Below are 22,196 nucleotides of genomic sequence, written 5' to 3' on the forward strand. Positions count from 1 at the left end.
GTTGAAATACTCAAGTGTTAATATTAATTGGAAGTGGTTGGCTAATTCTCCTATCTTCGACTCTAATCCTTTCCTAGGAAAGGATTAGGTCGCAAACGATAGGATTAGTTTGAGAGTACTTGACTTTCCCTTATTATATAAGGGTTAACTAAGTAGGATAACAACCCTTTTATTATTACACTTGAGAGAGTTCAACAGGGATAGAACTTCCATTTAATCTTCTCCTGGTCAAGGCTTTCATTTAAATTACATAAATTCTCAATCATTTATTTCTCTGTTTCTCAAACTCAAAAATCTCTTGGAAAATCTCTGATTAATAAAATAGCACTCTTTCTGCAACTCGTTGGGAGACGACCTGGTATTTATACTCCTAGTATTTTATTTCTAAATTTTGTGACAACCCCTTCTAAATTGATACGTGGAGTCAACATTGGTTAAGAGATATACTTGCAACGCTATTTTCTCTATAAACTCTTGATCGGTGATTTTTTCGCCACGTCAATTTTTGGCGCCATTGCCGGGGATCGAACCCGGGTCACCCGCGTGACAGGCGAGAATACTCACCACTATACTACAAACTTTTGGCGTCATATTTATTCTTAAAAGATTTATTCACTTTTAGCCAAGTAGGTATAAGCATTTTGCATTTAGTTGCATTCATACAGATAGGTTGCATCTCATACTGTCTACCATTCCTCTTTACTCTTATAGCCTCTCTTGAGCTTAGCATGAGGACATGCTAATGTTTAAGTGTGGGGAGATTTGATGCACCACTATTTCATGGTACATCTTGTGCTTAATTGAGTGGATTTTATCCACTGATCTCACACTTATTCATTGAATTTGCATGTTTTATATTTTCCTTCCTGATTTTGTGCTATGATTGAAAACATGCTTCTTTGGTCTTAATTTAGCTAATTTTAATCCTCTCTTATTACCATTCGATGCCATGATATGTGTGTTAAGTGTTTTCAGAGATTACAGGATAGGAATGGCTTAGAGGATGGAAAGGAAGCATGCAAAAGTGGAAGGAATACAAGAAATTGAAGGAATCGCAAAGTTGTCAAGCCTGACCTCTTTGCACTTAACTAACCATAACTTGAGATACAGAGGTTCAAATGAGGCGGTTTCAGTTACGTTGAAAAGCTAATATCCGGGGCTTCGCAACAATATATAATTTGCCATAGTTGACTTGGCGTTCAGGGACGCGCACGCGCAAAGCACGCGGACGCGCGCATCTGCGAAATTCCCATAGGCCTGCTTGCGCACCTGACGTGTACGCGCGCATGAGCCGCGACCTGTACGTATCAAAAATTGCCCCAGCAATTTCTGGGCTGTTTTTGACCCAGTTTTCAGCCCATAAAACACAGATTAGAGGCTACAGAGTGGGGGAATCCATTCATTCAATCACAACTTCTCATTCACGCAATTTTTAGGTTTTAGATGTAGTTCTCTAGAGAGAGAGGCTCTCTCCTCTCTCTTAGGTTTTAGGATTAGGATTTCTTCTTCTTCTCAATTCTAGGTTCTATGTTCTTTTAATTTAGTTTCTCCTTTATTTGTTTATAAACTCCATGTTAGTTTTGATTTCTTTATTTAATGCAATTTGAAGTATTTCATATTTATGATTTTAATTTAGCTTTTTACATTTTTAGCTTGTGTTTAGTAATTAGAGACACTTGAGTTATCAAACTCCTTGTTGATTGAAAATTGGAATTCTTTGCTGATTGATTTGAATTTTCCTAACTCTAGTCTTTTTTTAAGAATTGACTAGGACCCGAGGAATCAAATTGATTTATCCACTTAACATACTTTCATAGTTAGAGGTTGACCAAGTAGGAGCAAAAGCCAATTCTCATCACAATTGATAAAGATAACTAGGATAGGACGTCCAGTTCTTATACCTTGCAAGGGTTTTCATGATAATTAGTTTACTTTCTTGTCATTTACATTCCTTGTTCAAACCTTTCAAAAATCCAAAAAGATACTTTTCTCATAATCAATAATAACACACCTCCCTGCAATTCCTTGAGAGACGACCCGAGGTTTAAATACTTCGGTTATCAATTTTATTAGGGGTTTGTTAGTTGTGACAACCAAGTTTTTGTACGAAAGGATTCTTTGTTGGTTTAGAAGCTATACTAGCAATGAGAACTTATTTGTAAAATCCTTTACTAGCAAAAATCCGTTCGTCAAAGTGCAATCAAATAATAACAACTAAAGAGAGCAATAATAACATGGAAACATAAATTTGCATTAAATGAAATTAAAGTCAACAAAAGTGTTCATAACATAAAAGTGACAAAATGAAGGAAATAACAAGAGAAATGAAGAAGATCAAGACAAAAGAGCATGAAAACATAAAGGAAACTACATCAAAACAAGAATTAAAGACTGAAATTAAAGAGAAATTAACACATGAAACCTAAATTCTAGAGAGAAGGGGGAGCTTCTCTCTCTAGAAAACTAAAACAACATAACAAAACCTAAAACTAAATGCTCCCTTTGCCCCCTCTTGGATTAGGGTTGAAATAGCTTCAGAAATGAGTTGGATTGGGTTTTTGAGACCCAAAATTTGCTGCCAGCGAATTGCATTAATGAGGTAACGTGCTGGGACCTGTACGTATGCACACTTTCTATTTCTCTACTTGTGCGTACGCACATAAGGTTGTGCGCACGCACACTTGCTGACCCTCACTTGTGCATGCGCACACTTGTTGAAAAGCTCCAAACTCCAATTCTTCATGAATTCTCCACTTTTACATGCTTTTTCTTCATTCCTTCAATCCAATTTTTGCCTTACAAGTCTGAAATCACTCAACAAACACATCAAGGCATCAAATGGAATTAAAGTAAATAAAATTTATCAATTAAGGGCCTAAAAAGTATATTTTTACTTTTGAGCACAATTTATGGAGAATTTACAAAACCAAGCTATTTCATTGAATAAATGCAAGGAAAGTTGATGAAATCCACCCAATTAGAGCAAATAAATACCATAAAATGTGGATTCATCACTTCCCCACACTTAAACAATAGCATTGCCTCATGCTATACTCAAGAAAGAAACAAGGGGTATTACATGTATTCAATGCAAGGAAACTACTTATGTGCAATCTATCTAAATGAATGCGACCACTTAGTCAAAATGAATCAATTTCCAAGAAAGCATATAATGACCTAAAGGCTAAAGCAATCTTAACCAAGTCAAATCCATAATTGATTAGAGTTATTGAAAAAAATTAACAACTTGCAAGAAAGGAGATAATCAAAGGTGGAAACATAGAATTTGAGCCATCGAACCCCTCACCGAATGTGTATACACTCTAATTGCTCAAGTGTTTAGGGTTGATTCACTTAATTCTCTTCTAATTAAGCTTTCTAAGATTTGTTTTCCATCTAACAATCAACAATCAGTTAATGTATGCATACAAGTATCATGAGGACTTTTCATGGTTGTAATGGGGCTAGGGTGAAGGTAAGGTTATATATGGTTAAGTGAGCTTTATATTTGAATCTTTGACTAACTTAAGCTTTCACCTAACCTACATAACAACCTATACAACTCAAAGCAAACCTAACTACCCATTCCTCACTTTTCTTACACACTCATATATTCTTTTCAATTCACATCCCATATGCATTTTTATTTCTCAAACTTTTGGGGCATTTTGTCCCATTTTCTATTATTCTCCATTTTTTCTTAACATGGAAACATAAATTTATATACAAAAAAGTGTCAATGCATATGGTTTAAGCAATTGATGCATGGGTATGTACTCAATTCCCAAGATTTTTAACAAAAATACAAAAATCCACTTTTATCTCAACTAAAGTTCCCAAACTTCCCCACACATAGATGATACACACTCTCACTAGCCTAAGCTAATCAAAGACCCAAATGAAGGACATTTATTATTTTCCGCTATAAAGCTAGTAATGTGCGAAAATTAAGAACAAAAAGAGGATTAACATAGGCTCAAAGTTGGTTAACAAAGGAAGATAAAAGGGTAGGCTATTTGGGTAAGTGAGCTAAATGAAAAGATAGCCTCAATCATGTAAATACATATATACATCAAACAATGGACATAAAGAATCAAACAAATCAAAGATTGCAGTCATAAAAAGATAATATCACACACAATAATGAAAATAGTGGTTAATATGATGTAACCACATAATGAGGCTCAAACCTCACATGCTTAGGTGTTCTTAGCTTAAAAATATGTTCCACAATATATTTCAAGCAAGTTTCAATAAAAATTTATCACTCAAATCAATTAGGATGTCAATTCCCTATCAAGAATGTTTTTCTTGGAAAATTTCATTAAATTAACTAAGCTTCTTATATGTATGCAAAGAAATGCAATAGACTATGGAAAAATGCAATGAAAACTCTAAAATATATACAAACTAAGAAAAATAAACTATGCAAGTGTTTGGAATTAGAATTTGTCACCAAGATTGCCGATCGGTAACGACATCCCCACACTTAAGGGTTTGAACTGTCCGGGGTGCATCCAAAATGAGCAGGGGGGTAAGCGACTTTGGATTGCCACTTTCAGCTGGTGAATCAATTGGCTACTACGTGCTCTTTCTCCTACTTCCCTTGTTGCTTATGGTGAATCATGCATAAAAAATAGAAAATAACATTGTAAGATGAGTGAATGCAAAAATAAGGAAGCAAAGATTGTTGGAATGAAGCAAGAATCACTAAAATGAGTGAGTGAATAAGTTTGTCACATGAAGGAAACAAGTGTGTGTATTCTAAGTTATGCGGTTTAGAACACACACACTAGCATGGAAAGCTATGTCACAATTATACAAAAGAACATGCACTTCACTCATTCTAGTGTGCTTGAAATACTTTAAAGAAAACTTGTAGGTTAATATAAACAAACAAGCAATGAAGAAGCATGAAAGCATTCAAGCAAGAATCAAGGAATTGTGAAATGGATCATGAAGTAACACCTAATTGACATGAAGTGAAAAATATGGCAAGCATAGTCCACAAAGCTTAAAATGCTCAAAAGAAAAAGTCACTAGGTAAGCTTATGATCAAATTCACACTTTCTCAATTTCAATGCATCAACTAGGTGACTTAAATAAAAATCAATCATAACAAGTATCACCTAACAAAAAAAGCATAAACTAAGACAAAGTGCCTATCTATAGATAATGAAATCAAATTACATAGTAGCCAAAACATGCAATTTAGAAATCCAAAGACATTCTCAAAGGCAATGTTATGAGTACTTGGTATGGGCAAATATTCAACATTCAAAACTCAATCCCAAGTAACAAAGTATGACTTCAATGAAGATATCCAACAATATTTAGCAACAACAACATCAATAATTCAGTAGCAGTATCTCACAGAATCAACAAATCAACTCAATCATCCAATACTTAACACCAAAACAGAAAATTAAACAAACTAACTAAACAAATAACTAACTAACTAACTAACTAACTAACTAGTGATGAGCGGATAATTTATACGCTTTTTGGCATTGTTTTTAGGTAGTTTTTAGTAGGATCTAGCTACTTTTAGGGATGTTTTCATTAGTTTTTATGCTAAATTCACATTTCTGGACTTCACTATGAGTTTATGTGTTTTTCTGTGATTTTAGGTATTTTCTGACTGAAATTGAGGGACCTGAGCAAAACTCTGATAAGGAGGCTGACAAAGGACTGCTGATGCTGTTGGATTCTGACCTCCCTGCACTCGGAATGGATTTTCTGGAGCTACAGAACTCCAAATGGCGCGCTCTCAACGGCGTTGGAAAGTAGACATTCAGAGCCTTCCAGCAATATATAATAGTCTATACTTTATTCGAGATTAGATGATGCAAACTGGCCTTCAACACTTGTTCCACGCTGCATTCTAGAGTCAAACGCCAGAAACACGTCACAAACCAGAGTTAAACGCCAAAAACACGTTACAACTTGGCGTTTAACTCCAAGAGAAGCCTCTGCACGTATAAAGCTCAAGCTCCGCCCAAGCACACACCAAAGTGGACCCCTGAAGTGGATTTCTGCATTTAGACTTATTTCTGTAAACCCTAGTAACTAGTCTAGTATAAATATGACATTTTACTATTGTATTAGACATCTTGGAATAATTTTTGGATTACCTTATGATCCTTTGATCACGTTTATGGGGGCTAGCCATTCAGCCATGCCTGGACCATCACTTATGTATTTTCAACGGTGGAGATTCTACACACCATAGATTAAGGTGTGGAGCTCTGCTCTACCTCGAGTTTTAATGCAAAGTACTACTATCTTTTATTCAATTCAGCTTATTCTTATTCTAAGATATTCGCTGCACTTCAACATGATGAATGTGATGATCCGTGATACTGATCATCATTCTCACCTATGAATGCGTGATTGACAACCACTTCCGTTCTACCTTAGAACGAGCGAGTATCTCTTGGATTCCTTAACCAGAATCTTCGGGGTATAAGCTAGAACCCTTTGGAGGCCATTCTTAAGGATCCAGAAAGTCTAAACCTTGTCTGTGGTATTCTGATTAGGATTCAGGGATTGAATGGCTGTGACGAGCTTCAAACTCGCGATTGTTGGGCGTGATGACAAACGCAAAAGAATCAATGGATTCTATTCCGACATGATCGAGAACCGACAGATGATCAGCCGTGCTATGACTGAGCATTTGGACCATTTTCACTGAGAGGATGGGATGTAGACATCGACAACGGTGATGCCCTACATATAGCTTGCCATGGAAAGGAGTATGAAGGATTGAAAGTAAGAAAGCAGTATGTTGCAGAGATTCAACATGGACAAAGCATCTCCATACACTTATCTGAAATTCCCGCCAATGATTTACATAAGTATCTCTATTTTATTTTATGCTTTATTTATTATTAATTTTGAAACCTTTATAACCATTTGAATCTGCCTAACTGAGATTTACAAGATGACCATAGATTTCTTCATACCAACAATCTTCGTGGGATCGACCCTTACTCACGTAAGGTATTACTTGGACGACCCAGTGCACTTGCTGGTTAGTTGTGCGAAGTTGTGACAAAGTGTGATTCACGTTTGAGAGCGCTACCAAGTCTTTGGCACCATTGTTGATGATCACAATTTCGTGCACCAAGTTTTTGGCGCCGTTGTCGGGGATTGTTCGAATTTGGACAACTGACGGTTCATCTTGTTGCTCATATTAGGTAATTTTCTTTTTGTTTTATTTTCAAAAAATTTTTACTTTTGTTTTCGAAAAATTATTCTAAATTTTTAAGAATGAATTCTAGTGTTTCATGAAGCATGTTGAAGCTTGGCTGGCTGAAAAGCCATGTCTAACTCAATTGGATTGAGGCTTCCCTTTATCAGTATATGAAGTTGGATGAAGTATCAGCTGTTGTATGTCTGATTTATATGCTAAAACTTGGCTGGCCATTGGCCATGTCTAGTGTTTTGGACAGAAGCTTTCACAAAAGGCTTGGCTGGCTATTAAGCCATGTCTAATTCCTGGACCAGAGCTTTAGACTAACATTGCAAAGATTCCTGGAATTCTTATTAAAAATTTTGAATTTCTTATCTTATTTTTCCTAGATGTTTTTGAAAAAAAATAATACAAAAAATTAGAAAATCATAAAAATAAAAAATATTTTGTGTTTCTTGTTTGAGTCTAGTGTCAAATTTTAAGTTTGGTGTCAATTGCATGTCTTTAAACTTTATGCATTTTTTTCGAAAATTTCATGCATGGTGTTCTTCATGATCTTCAAGTTGTTCTTGATAAGTCCTCTTGTTTGATCTTTATGTTTTCTTGTTTTGTGTCTTTTGTTATTTTTCATATGCATTTTTGCATTCATAGTGTCTAAACATGAAAAATTTCTAAGTTTGGTGTCTTGCATGTTTTCTTTTCTTGAAAATTTTTCAAAAATAAGTTCTTGATATTCATCATGATCTTCAATGTGTTCTTGGTGTTCACCTTGACATTCATGTTTTGGGTCATATTTGTGTTTTTCTCTCTCCTCATTAAAAATTCAAAAATAAAAAAATATATTTTCATTATTTCTCTCATAAATTTCAAAAATTTGAGTTGACTTAGTCAAAAATTTTTAAAACTTAGCTATTTCTTATTAGTCAAGTCAAATTTTCAATTTTAAAAAAATCTTATCTTTTCAAAACTTTTTTTTTCAAAAATCAAATCTTTTTCATTTTTTTACTATTCTCGAAAAATTTTGAAATTGTTTTTCAAAATTTTTTTCTTAATTTTATTTCAAAATTTTAAAAACTTTACTAACAATTAATGTGATTGATTCAAAAATTTGAAGTTTGTTACTTTCTTGTTAAGAAAGGTTCAATCTTTAAATTCTAGAATCATATCTTTTAGTTTCTTGTTAGTCAAGTAATCAAATTTTAAATTTAAAAATCAAGTCTTTTCCAAAATATCTTTTTCAATCATATCTTTTCAAAATATCTTTCTTTCAAATTATATCTTTTTCAAATTCAACTTCAAAATATCTTTTCTAACTTCTTATCTTTTCAAAATTGATTTCAAATATCTTTTCCAACTAACTAGTTGACTTTTTGTTTGTTTTAACTATTTCTTATCTTTTTCAAAACCACCTAACTACTTTCTTCTTTCTAATTTTCGAAAATTACCTCCCTCTTTTTCAAAATTTTCTTAATTAAATAATTCAAATTTTAATTTTAATTTTATTTCTTCTCTTAATTTTCGAAAATCACTAACCTATTTTCAAAAATACTTTTGGAAAACTCCTCTCTCTCATCTTCTTCTATCTATTTATTTATCTACTAACACCTACTTCCAAATTTGATGGAAGAAGCATCACAATCCCTACCATTGGAGCAAACAATTTTGAGATGAAACCTCAACTAGTTGCTCTACTGCAATAGAACTGCAAGTTCCATGGACTTCCATCAGAAGATCCCTACCAGTTTTTAACTGAGTTCTTGCAGATCTATGAGACTGTTAAGACTAATGGAGTAGATCCTAAAATTTATAGGCTCATACTTTTTCCTTTTGCTGTAAGAGACAGAGCTAGAACATGGTTGGACTCACAACCTAAAGATAGCCTGGACTCTTGGGATAAGCTGGTCACGGCCTTCTTGGCTAAGTTCTTTCCTCCTCAAAAGTTGAGCAAGCTTAGAGTGGATGTTCAGACCTTTAAACAGAAAGATGGTGAATCCCTCTATGAAGCTTGGGAAAGATACAAGCAGATGACCAAAAGGTGTCCTTCTGACATTCTTTCAGAGTGGACCATTTTGGATATATTCTATTATGGTCTATCTGAGTTCTCTAAGATATGACTGGACCATTTTGCAGGTGGATCCATTCACCTAAAGAAAACGTCTGCAGAAGCTCAAGAACTTATTGACATGGTTACAAATAACCAATTCATGTACACTTCTGAGAGAAATTCTGTGAATAATGGGATGCCTCAGAGGAAGGGAGTTCTTGAGATTGATGCTCTGAATGCCATATTTGCTCAGAACAAAATGTTGACTCAGCAAGTCAACATGATTTCTCAAAGTCTGAATGGATGACAAAATGCATCCAACAGTACTAAAGAGGCATCTTCTAAAGAAGAAGCCTATGATCCTGAGAACACTGCAATGGCAGAGGTAAATTACATGGGTGAACCTTATGGAAACTCCTATAATTCCTCATGGAGAAATCATCCAAATTTCTCATGGAAGGATCAACAAAAGCCTCAATAAGGCTTTAACAATGGTGGAACAAACAGGCTCAGCAATAGCAAGCCTTTTCCATCATCTTCTCAGCAACAGACAGATAATTCTGAGCAGAGTTCCTCTAGCTTAGCAATTATAGTCTCTGATCTGTCTAAAGCCACTTTAAGTTTCATGAGTGAAACAAGGTCCTCCATTAGAAATTTAGAGGCACAAGTGGGCCAGCTGAGTAAGAAAATCATTGAAACTCCTCCTAGTACTCTCCCAAGCAATACTGTAGAGAATCCAAAAAGAGAGTGCAAGGCCATTGACATAATTAAAATTGCCGAACCTAGAGAGGAAGGGGAGGACGTGAATCCCAATGATGAAGACCTCATGAGACGTCTCCCAGACAAGAAGGAGTTCCCTATTGAAGACCTAAAGGAATCTGAGGCTCATATAGAGACCATAGAGATTCCATTAAACCTCCTTCTACCATTCATGAGCTCTGAGAACTATTCTTCCTTTGAAGAGGATGAAGACGTAACTGGAGAGCCAGTTGCTCAATATCTAGGAGCCATCATGAAGTTGAATGCCAAATTGTTTGGTAATAAGACTTGGGAAGGTGAACCTCCCTTGCTCATTAGTGAACTAGATACATGGGTTCAGCAAACTCTACCTCAAAAGAAACAAGATCCTGGTAAATTCTTAATACCATGTACCATGGGCACCATGACCTTTGAAAAGGCTCTGTGTGACCTGGGGTCAGGTATAAATCTTATACCACTCTCTGTAATGGAGAAGCTGTGGATCTTTGAGGTACAGGCTGCCACATTCTCATTACAGATGGCAGACAAGTCAGTAAGGCAAGCTTATGGATTGGTAGAGGACGTGTTAGTAAAGGTTAAAGGCCTTTACATCCCTGCTGATTTCATAATCTTAGACACTAGGAAGGAGAAGGATGAATGCATCATCCTTGGAAGACCCTTCCTAGCCACAGCAGGAGCTGTGATTGATGTTGACAGAGGAGAGCTAGTCCTTCAATTAAATGGGGATTACCTTGTGTTTAAAGCTCAAGGATATTTCTCTACAACCATGGAGAGGAAGCATGAAAGGCTTCTCTCAATACAGAGTCAAACAAAGCCCCCACAATCAAACTCTAAGTTTGGTGTTGGGAAGCCACAACCAAACTCTAAGTTTGGTATTGAACCCCCACATTCAAACTCTAAGTTTGGTGTTGGGAGTCCACAACATTAACCTGATCACCTGTGAAGCTCCATGAGAGCTCACTGTCAAGCTATTGATATTAAAGAAGCGCTTATTGGGAGGCAACCCAATTTTTATTTATCTAATTTTATTTTTATTTTATTTTTCTTTTATGTTTTATTAGGTTCATGATCATGTGGTGTCACAAAACAAATACTAAAATTAAAAACAGAATCAAAAACAGCAAAAGAAATAGCACACCCTGGAGGAAGAGCTTACTGGCATTTGAATGCCTGTAAGGAGCATCTGGCTGGCGTTCAACGCCAGAACAGAGCATGAATATGGCATTGAATGCCAAAAACAAGCAACAATCTGGCGTTTAAACGCCAGGATTACACCCTGAGGAGAGCTGGCATTAAACGCCAGAAACAAGCATGGAACTGGCGTTCAACGCCAGAAACATGCTGCAGACTGGCGTTGAACGCCCAAAACAAGCATAGAACTGGCGTTTAACACCATAAACAAGCATCAATCTGGAGTTAAACGCCAAGATTGCATACAAAGGGCATTTTACATGCCTCATTGGTACATACCTCAGGATCTGTGGATGCCTCATTGGTGCATGCCTCATTGATGATTAGCTGTGCTGTGACAGAACATTTGGACCATTTTCACTGAGAGGATGGGATGGAGCCAATGACAACAGTGATGCCTTACATACAACTTGCCATGAAAAGGAGTATGAAGGATTGAAAGTAAGAAAGCAGTATGTTGCAGAGATTCGACATGGACAAAGCATCTCCATACACTTATCTGAAATTCTCGCCAATGATTTACATAAGTATCTCTATTTTATTTTATGCTTTATTTATTATTAATTTCGAAACCTTTATAACCATTTGAATCCGCCTAACTGAGATTTACAAGATGACCATAGATTGATTCATACCAACAATCTCCGTGGAATCAACCCTTACTCACGTAAGGTATTACTTGGATGACCCAGTGCACTTGCTGGTTAGTTGTGCGAAGTTGTGACAAAGTGTGATTCACGTTTGAGAGTGCTACTAAGTTTTTGGCACCATTGTTGATGATCACAATTTCGTGCACGAACTAACTAAATAACCAACTAAAGGAGAGTATGATAGGTGGTGAATGATAGTGGTGGATGGTAGTTGGAAGAGGGAAAAAAGAGAAGAAAAGAGAAAAGAAGATAAGAAATAGAGATAAGAGAAGAAAAGAAGTATAGTGGTGAAAAAACAGGGTTGTGTGTACGCACATAGGACCGTGCATACACACAAAGGGTTTAAAATGGGAGTGGGCACACGCACAAGCTTGTGCAAGCACTCTGGGCAGAAGGAGAAAATTGGTGTATGCGGGCGCAAACATGCGTGCGGATGCACAGAAAGAGATTTTTTTCGAGAAAATGAAACGTCAAAATTGCCAGCTATCTTGATGTGTGTGCATACGCACACATGTCCATGTGTACGCACAAAACACAAAGAGAATGGGGATGCGGACGCACAAGGTGTGCGAGCGCTGCGAACAAGAGGTGTATAAGCTGGCGTGCACACACACAGTGGAGTGCGTGCTCACAAAACGCAAAAATTGGGGTTGTGTGCGTACGTACAAAGCGCAAAATTCAAAAGGGTGCCCACACACAAGGCGTGCGAGTGCTCTGAACAAGGGCTGTGTTAATGAGTGTGCGTACGTACAAGCTGATACGTACGCACAAGATGCAAATTTTGGGGAGGTGTGCGTACGCATAAGTGTGTGCGCACGCACATGCTCTGTTTTTTTCCAAAAATTTTTAGAGTTCTAAGGCACCAAACTTGAGTTTAACAAAAGGGTTTTAACCCCAAAACATCCAACATTGCACAACTACATTATTCAAACTAAAATTAATCTAACTAAGCTTGAAATTAAACTAAACATAAGTTATCTGCAAGAAACAAAATGCAATGAATTAAAACAATAGTCAAAGAGAGGCTTAGAAGAGTGTTACTATGCTTGGGGTGTCTCCCACCTAGCACTTTTATTTATTTTTCTTAAGTTGGACAATTGGGGGAGCTTTGGCTATGGTGGCTTGTGCTTAGATTCTTCCTTGAATCCCCACCAATGTTTGTTTCACCAATAGCCTCTTGGATCCCAAATCTTGTGTACCTGATCTTCTTGTTGACTCATGTGACTCCATCCGAGTGGCAAGCATCTAGAAATCTCACTCAAGTATCCAAACAATCCATCCAATTGAGAATTACCACAACCATTAAAGCAAAATTTTAAAGATTCAACTTCTATGAACTTAGGATCATGTTTCCAACCACTACCTAATTTTTCTTTATTTTCCAATCCATAAATTTTCCTAAGTTGACTATCATTTTCAATCAAACCATATTCAAGTGGAATAATGAAGCTCAAGGTTAAGGATGTTACCCACTTAAATGAAGGAGGTGATGGTCATTCTTGTATGATCTCCGCCTCTTCAAGTCTTTCAACCACTCCTTTTAATTCCTTGAATTTAACCTTATCCACTTGCAACTCATACTTCAATTCCTCTTCTTTCCCTTGTAGTTCCAAGCTCCCCTCCAATCCACATGCTTCAATTGGAGTTGGTTTTTCACTTTCATTCATAGAGGTGCTTGAATTGTTGGAAAAGTGTAGTGAGGCTAAGTGGGATAAGGCTCCGACTAAGGTAGCCATGATGTTGTCTTGCCTCTTTTGGTACTTTTCTTGTTCTAGAAGGAAGAATTGGAAGGCTTCCTCTGTTGAAGATTGTGGAGGAAAAGAAGATTCATTATGTGGGAGAGGGTCCTCATATGTTGAAGGTGGTTAGCATTGATGAGAGTATTGAGGTAGTGTAGGGTATTTGTGTTGGAATTGTGGTGGTTCTAAGTGTGGTTCATAAGGTTCTTCATGAGGCACATAAGGTTAATGGTATGGTGGGTATAAATTAGGCTCATGTGAAGGTGTTTGGTAATAGTGTGATGTGGCTTGTGAGTAAGGTTGATCATAGTGTTGAGGGTTTGATTGGTATTGGTATGCATCAAGAGGTGGATAGTAGCTATAAGGATGTGGAGGAGGTTCTTGCCAAGAGGGTTTCCTAGAAGCATATAGATCCTCACTCAGTTGATCCAACAATTCATGATGCATTCTATCATTGAGGTTCTCATATCCTACAACATTATAACAACCAAACTCCAAGGCAAAGGGGTGAGAATTCATAAAACAAAGAGGAAATAAAAACAAAATCTTCTAAGAGAAACTAAAACAAATTCCTAACAACTAATAAAAATCAAGCAAACAACCAAAAAGAAGTAAATATTTACGTATCAACATATTTACAATAGCCAACAAATAGCACACATTGCAACTCCCCGGCAACGGCGCCAAAAACTTGATGTCAGAATTATTTCCGGTTTAGAATCAATCAAAATAAGAATCACTTCGTTAATAGCATAGTCCAAACCAACAATAAACTCTCACAATCAAAGTTTAATTCAAAGATAGGCAAAAAATCATCTAAAAGCATATGATAAATAGGCAAAAAGGCCATAAATTCTATCTATAACTTCCCAAAAAAGTACTTAAGATACTTATATGTCAATACCTCAGCGTTGGAAGCAGCTTTGGCAAAACTCTCTAAAACCAAAAATAGTTTCATGCAAAAAACTAGAGTTTCAATTCAAAACTTGAAGGTTCAAATGGGTCAGTTGAGCAATCAAGTTGCTGAGAGGCCTCCTAATACCTTCCCCAGTGATATAGTACCAAATCCAAGATAGGAATATAAGGCCATCTATGTAATAAGTGAAAAAGTGGTGGATGCTTGGCTTTCTAGCGATGAGGGGTAAGCTGAAGAAGTTATGACGTTTGCCAAGGACCTTGAGGAGCACGCTCTCTCTCACTGATGTGAGAATTATTGCCGGTTTAGAATCAATCAAAATAAGAATCACTTCATTAATAGCATAGTCCAAACCAACAATGAACTCTCACAATCAAAGTTTAATTTAAAGATGTCATAACCAATACAAAATAACCGGGAGTTTTTAAGTCCCGGGTCGTCTTTCTTAGGAGTTGCAATTAAGTGATCAATTATTGGCTATGGAGGAATGGAGATTGAGATAGCAATTGACAAGAATTTAAAGTGTAAGAAAGTAAATAAACATGCAAGGAATTAAATGAAAGCAATTAAATTCAAGACAATTAATCAAAAAAAAAAGAAAAATTCAAGTTCTAAGAAACCTCATGGTAAGGATTGAGGGTCAAGGTTATCTATCCTAGCCATTGACTACAAACATATGATGATTATGAAGAGTTAATCCTACTTAGTCAACCCTAACATCGAGGATAAATCAAATAGGCATAGCTGACCTCAATCCACAAGTCCTAGCCAACTCTATTAATGGAAGGCTTAGAATTAGTGGAAACCAAATCAACTAACTACTCTAATATATCAATCAAGAATGGACATTAATGACTCAAGGGTCACCAAAATCCTCAATTCCAAGCCAAGAGTGAGGAAAAACTAAGTTAAAACTAAGCCAAGCATTTTTATCAAACATTTGGTGTACATGAAAATAAAAGCATATTAAATTGCAATAATAATAAAATCTAAAACTACCAAGTGCAATCAAATAATAACAACTAAAGGGAGCAATAATAACATGAAAACATAAATTTGCATTAAATGAAATTAAAGTCAACAAAAGTGTTCATAACATAAATGTGACAAAATGAAGGAAATAACAAGAGAAATGAAGAAGATCAAGACAAAAGAGCATGAAGACATAAAGGAAACTACATCAAAATAAGAATTAAAGACTGAAATTAACAAATAAAACCTAAATTCTAGAGAGAAGGGGGAGCTTCTCTCTATAGAAAACTAAAACAACATAACAAAACCTAAAACTAAATACTCCCCCCTTGCCTCCTCTTGGATTAGGGTTGAAATAGCTTTAGAAATGAGTTGGATTGGATTTTGGAGGCCCAAAATTCGCTGCTAGCGAATTGCATTAATGAGGTCACGTGCTGGGAACTGTGCGTATGCACAATTTCTATTTCTCCACTTGTGCGTACGCACGTATACTTGTGCATGCGCACACTTGCTGAAAAGTTCCAAACTCCAATTCTTCATGAATTATCCACTTTTACATGCTTTTTTTCATTCCTTCAATCCAGTCTCTGCCTTACAAGCCTGAAATCACTCAACAAACACATCAAGGCATCAAATAGAATTAAAGTAAATAAAATTCAGCAATGAAGGGCCTAAAAAGCATGTTTTCACTTTTGAGCAAAATTTATGGAGAATTTACAAAACCAAGCTATTTCATTGAATAAATGCAAGGAAAGTTTATGAAATCCACCCAATTAGAGCAAATAAATACCATGAAATGTGGATTCATCACTCACCCTGCATATGCCAAGGTTGAGCAACCCAATGTGAAGATCTCAATACCTGAGTACGAGCCAACTATTCCATACTCTCACATGCTTCAGGGAGAGATCAAGGATAGGCAATACTCTGACTTTTTGGAGGTATTTAAGACACTACTGATGAGCGGATAATTTATACACTTTTTGGCATTGTTTTTAGTATGTTTTTGGTATGATCTAGTTAGTTTTTAGTATATTTTTATTAGTTTTTAGCTAAAATTCACTTTTCTGGACTTTACTATGAGTTTGTGTATTTTTCTGTGATTTCAGGTATTTTCTGGCTGAAATTAAGGGACCTGAGCAAAAATCTGATTCAGAGACTGAAAAGGACTGCAGATGCTGTTGGATTCTGACCTCCCTGCACTCGAAGTGGATTTTCTGGAGCTACAGAAGCCCAATTGGCGCGCTCTCAACGGCGTTGGAAAGTAGACATCCTGGGCTTTCCAGCAATATATGATAGTCCATACTTTGCCCAAGATTTGATGGCCCAAACCGGCGTTCAAAGTCACCTCAAGAAATCCCAGCGTTAAACGCTGGAACTGGCACCCAAATGGGAGTTAAACGCCCAAACTGGCATAAAAGCTGGCGTTTAACTCCAAGAAGAGTCTCTACACGAAATTGCTTCATTGCTCAGCCCAAACACACACCAAGTGGGCCCGGAAGTGGATTTTTATGTCATTTACTCATTTCTGTAAACCTTAGGCTACTAGTTATCTATAAGTAGGACCTTTTACTATTGTATTAGAGGACTTTGGTAGCTATCTTCGTTTTAGGCTATCTTAGATCATTGGGAGGCTGGCCATTCGGCCATGCCTAGACCTTATGCTTATGTATTTTCAACGGTGGAGTTTCTACACACCATAGATTAAGGTGTGGAGCTCTGCTGTACCTCGAGTATTAATGCAATTACTATTGTTCTTCCATTCAATTCCGCTTGTTCTTGTTCTAAGATATCACTTGTTCTTCAACTTGATGAATGTGATGATCCGTGACACTCATCATCATTCTCACTTATGAACAAGGTGACTGACAACCACTTTTGTTCTACAAGCAACCAAGGCTCTAGTGAATATCTCTTGGATTCCTGATTGCACGATGCATGGTTGATCGCCTGACAACCGAGTGCTCGCCTGACAAATGAGCCAACCATTCCGTGAGATCAGAGTCTTCGTGGTATAGGCGAGAACTGATGGCAGCATTCAAGAGAATCCGGAAGGTCTAACCTTGTCTGTGGTATTCTGAGTAGGATTCAATGACTGAATGACTGTGACGTGCTTCAAACTCCTAGCAGGCGGGGCGTTAGTGACAGACGCAAAAGTATCGATGGATATTATTCCGGCCTGACCGAGAACCGACAGCTGAATTCCGCTATGCCGTGACAGGGCATATGCAATCGCTTTCACTGAGAGGATGGGAGGTAGCCATTGACAACGGTGAAACCCTACACGAGCTTGCCATGGAAAGGAGTAGGAAGGATTGGATGAAGACAGTAGGAAAGCAGAGAGACAGAAGGGAAGGCATCTTCATGCGCTTATCTGAAGTTCCTACCAATGAATTACATAAGTATCTCTATCTTTATCTTTTATGTTATTTTCGTTCATCACCATATACATTTGAGTCTGCCTGACTAAGATTTGCAAGATGACCATAGCTTGCTTCATACTAACAATCTCCGTGGGATCGACCCTTACTCACGTAAGGTATTACTTGGACGACCCAGTGCACTTGCTGGTTAGTTGTGCGAAGTTGTGTAATGCCATGGAATTGAGCTACCAAGTTTTTGGAGTTCATGACCGGGGATTATGAGAGTTGTGAAAAGTATTGTTCACAATTTCGCGCACCAAGTTTTTGGCGCCGTTGCCGGGGATTGTTCAAGTTTTGAGCAAGCTTTTGGTAACAATGCCTGAGATTGTCAAGTTTGGACAACTGACGGTTCATCTTGTTGCTTAGATTAGGTATTTTTTTTCGAAATTCTTGAAGATGAATTCTAGAGTTTCATGATGATTTGTTTAAATCTGGCTGGCTGAGAAGCCATGTCTAATCTCATTGGACCGAGGTTTCAACTTATCATCACAAGAGCTTGTTGATTTTTATCAATCTTGCTTTTGGAGCAGTGATCTGCTAAGGCTTGGCTGGCCTTTGGCCATGTCTAGTGTTTTGGACCGAAGCTTTCTTTGAAAGCTTGGCTGGCTGTGAAGCCATGTCTAATTCCTGGACCGGAGTCTTAGGCTAGCATTGCACTGATTCCTGGAATTCTCATTAAGAATTTTGATATCTTTTTCCACTTAATTTTCGAAAAACAGGAAAAAAAAAATCAAAAAAATTTCATAAAAACCAAAAATATGTTATGTTCATTGTTGAGACACTAGTCTCATCTTAAGTTTGGTGTCAATTGCATACATTCATTCATGTATCTTAAGGATCTTCAAGTAATTCTTGATGATTTCTTACTCTGATCTTTGAATTCTTTTGGCTTGAGTGTTTATGCGTCTCATATAGTGTCAGTAGTATACAAACTGCTAAGTTTGGTGTCTAGCATGCATTGTTATTTCATTCTTGTTGCATTTTGATTATTAAAAATCCAAAAATATTTTTAATTTGTGTCTTCTCAAGTCAATAATACAAAGAATTGAAGATTCAGAACATGCTGCAGAGGAATTATACAGAAAAAGCTGAGCATTCAAAAATGCCCAGTGAAGAAGACAGACTGGCGTTTAAACGCCAGCCAGGGTACCTGGTTGGGCGTTTAACGCCCAAAGAGGTAGCATTTTGGGCGTTAAACGCCAGAATGGAGGCCATTCTGGGCGTTTAACGCCAGGATGGCAAAGGGGGAAGATTTTGTTTTCAAATCATTTTTTTCAAGTTTTCTAAGCTTTTCAAAATCAAATCTTTTTCAAATCATATCTTTTCAATCAAATGTTTTCAAAATCAATTCCTTTCCTTTTTCAAAGATACTTACTAACAATTAATGATTTGATTGAACATCTCAAATATGTTGCCTTTTCTGTTGAGGAAGGTTTAATGTTTGAATCATATCTTTTCTTGTTAGACAAGTCATTGATTTTCAAAATCAAATCTTTTAAAAAATTGTTTTCAAAACATATCTTTTAAAATCGTTTTTAAATCAAATCTTTTCAATCATATCTCTTTAATCACATCTTTTTCAAAATCAGTTTTCAATCAAATCTTTTTAACTTCTAATTTCAAAATCTTTTTCAAAAATCACTTGATTTCTTTTCCACTTTCAATTTTCGAAAATTATCAATCAATTTTTAAAATGTTTTTGACATCTTTCTAATTAATTTTCAAAAATTCTCTTCCCTCCTTCTCACATCCTTCTATTTATGGAGTACTACTCCTTCTTAATGCACAATTCGAACTTTATATCATCAAGTTCGAATTCTTCTACCTTCTTTCTTCTATTTTTCTTTTCCTCTGACACCTCAAGGAATCTCTATACTGTGACATAGAGGATTCCACATCTTCTTGTTCTCTTCTCTTTCATATGAGTAGGAGCAGAGACAAGGGCATTCTTGTTGAAGCTGACCCTGAACCTGAAAGGACCTTGAAGAGAAAGCTAAGAGAAGCCAAAGCACAACTCTCTTTAGAGGACCTGACCGAATTCTTCAAAGAAGAAGAACACATGGCAGCCGAAAACAACAACAATGCCAACAATGCAAGGAAGGTGCTGGGTGACTTTACTGCACCTACTCCCAACTTCTATGGGAGAAGCATCTCTATCCCTACCATTGGAGCAAACAACTTTGAGCTTAAGCCTCAATTAGTTTCTCTAATGCAACAGAATTGCAAATTCCATGGACTTCCAATGGAAGATCCTCATCAGTTTTTAGCTGAGTTCTTGCAAATCTGTGACACAGTCAAGACTAATGGGGTTGACCCTGAGGTCTACAGACTGATGCTATTCCCTTTTGCTGTAAGAGACAGAGCTAGAATATGGTTGGACTCACAACCTAAAGATAGCCTGGACTCTTGGGAAAAGCTAGTCAATGCCTTCTTGGCAAAGTTCTTTCCACCTCAAAAATGGAGTAAGCTTAGAGTGGAAGTCCAAACCTTCAGACAGAAGGATGGAGAATCCCTCTATGAAGCTTGGGAAAGATACAAACAATTGATCAGAAAATGTCCTTCTGACATGCTTTCTGAATGGAGCATCATAGGTATTTTCTATGATGGTCTCTCTGAACTATCCAAGATGTCTTTGGATAGCTCTGCTGGAGGATCTCTTCATCTGAAGAAGACGCCTACAGAAGCTCAAGAGCTGATTGAAATGGTTGCAAATAACCAATTCATGTACACTTCTGAAAGGAATCCTGTGAACAATGGGACAAATCAGAAGAAAGGAGTTCTTGAGATTGATGCTCTGAATGCCATTCTGTCTCAGAACAAGATATTGACTCAACAAGTCAATTTGATTTCTCAAAGTCTGTCTGGAATGCAAAATGCACCTGGCAGTACTAAGGATGCTTCATCTGAGGAAGAAGCTTATGATCCTGAGAACCCTTCAATGGAAGAGGTGAATTACCTAGGAGAGCCCTATGGAAACACCTATAATTCTTCATGGAGAAATCATCCAAATTTCTCATGGAAGAATCAAGAGAGACCTCAACAAGGTTTCAATAACAATAATGGTGGAAGAAACAGGTTTAGCAATGGCAAGCCTTTTCCATCATCTTCTCAGCAACAGACAGAGAGTTCTAAGCAGAATACCTCTGACTTAGCAACAATGGTCTCTGATCTAATCAAAACCACTCAAAGTTTCATGAATGAAACAAGGTCCTCCACCAGAAAAGGACAAATGGGTCAGCTGAGCAAGAAAATTACTGAACTCCCTCCTAGTACTCTCCCAAGCAACACAGAAGAAAATCCAAAAGGAGAGTGCAAAGCTATTAACATGGCCGAATTCTGGGAGGAAGGAGAGGCAGTGAACGCCACTGAGGAAGACCTCAATGGGCGTGCACTGGCCTCCACTGAGTTCCCCAATGAGGAACCATGGGAATCTGAGGCTCAAAATGAGACCATAGAGATTCCATTGGACTTACTTCTGCCTTTCATGAGCTCTGATGAGTATTCTTCCTCTGAAGAGGATGAGTATGTCACTGAAGAGCAAGTTGCTAAATACCTTGGAGCAATCATGAAGCTAAATGACAAGTTATTTGGAAATGAGACTTGGGAAGATGAACCTCCTTTGCTCACCAAAGAACTGGATGACTTGTCTAGGCAGAAATTACCTCAAAAGAGACAAGATCCTGGAAAGTTTTCAATACCTTGTACCATAGGCACCATGACCTTCAAGAAGGCTCTGTGTGACTTAGGGTCAAGTGTAAACCTCATGCCTCTCTCTGTAATGGAGAAGCTAGGGATCTTTGAGGTGCAAGCTGCAAGAATCTCACTAGAGATGGCAGACAACTCAAGAAAACAAGCTTATGGACTTGTAGAGAATGTTTTGGTTAAGATTGAAGACCACTACATCCCTACTGATTTCATAGTCCTAGAGACTGGGAAGTGCATGGATGAAACCATCATCCTTGGCAGACCCTTCCTAGCCACAGCAAAGGCTGTGATTGATGTTGATGGAGGTGAACTGATCATTCAAGTGAATGAAAAATCCTTTGTGTTTAAGGCTCAAGGATATCCCTCTATCACCATAGAGAAGAAGCATGAAGAGCTTCTCTCAAATCAGAGACAAACAGAGCCCCCACAGTCAAACTCTAAGTTTGGTGTTGGGAGGCCACAACCAAACTCTAAGTTTGGTGTTGAACCCCCACAGTCAAACTCTAAGTTTGGTGTTGGGAGGTTCCAACATGACTCTGAGTATCTGTGAGGCTCCATGAGAGTCCTCTGTCAAGCTAATGACATTAAAGAAGCGCTTGTTG

The 22,196-nt window shown here is 37.2% G+C and overlaps 3 non-coding genes across 3 annotated transcripts; all 3 read right to left on the reverse strand.

Moving 5' to 3' along the window:
• Window positions 1–509: 509 nt before the first annotated feature.
• TRNAD-GUC (transfer RNA aspartic acid (anticodon GUC)) lies at window positions 510–586 on the reverse strand. The gene has a single exon. It is a non-coding gene; the product is annotated as a tRNA-Asp (tRNA).
• Window positions 587–9,141: 8,555 nt separating this feature from the next.
• LOC130937490 (small nucleolar RNA R71) lies at window positions 9,142–9,245 on the reverse strand. The gene has a single exon (XR_009068709.1). It is a non-coding gene; the product is annotated as a small nucleolar RNA R71 (small nucleolar RNA).
• An 11,108-nt stretch (window positions 9,246–20,353) lies between these two features.
• On the reverse strand, window positions 20,354–20,461 carry LOC130937374 (small nucleolar RNA R71). The gene has a single exon (XR_009068596.1). It is a non-coding gene; the product is annotated as a small nucleolar RNA R71 (small nucleolar RNA).
• Between the last annotated feature and the right edge of the window lie 1,735 nt (window positions 20,462–22,196).

The sequence above is a fragment of the Arachis stenosperma genome, chromosome 6 (genome assembly GCF_014773155.1).
Source record: "Arachis stenosperma cultivar V10309 chromosome 6, arast.V10309.gnm1.PFL2, whole genome shotgun sequence".
Lineage (NCBI taxonomy): Eukaryota > Viridiplantae > Streptophyta > Magnoliopsida > Fabales > Fabaceae > Arachis > Arachis stenosperma.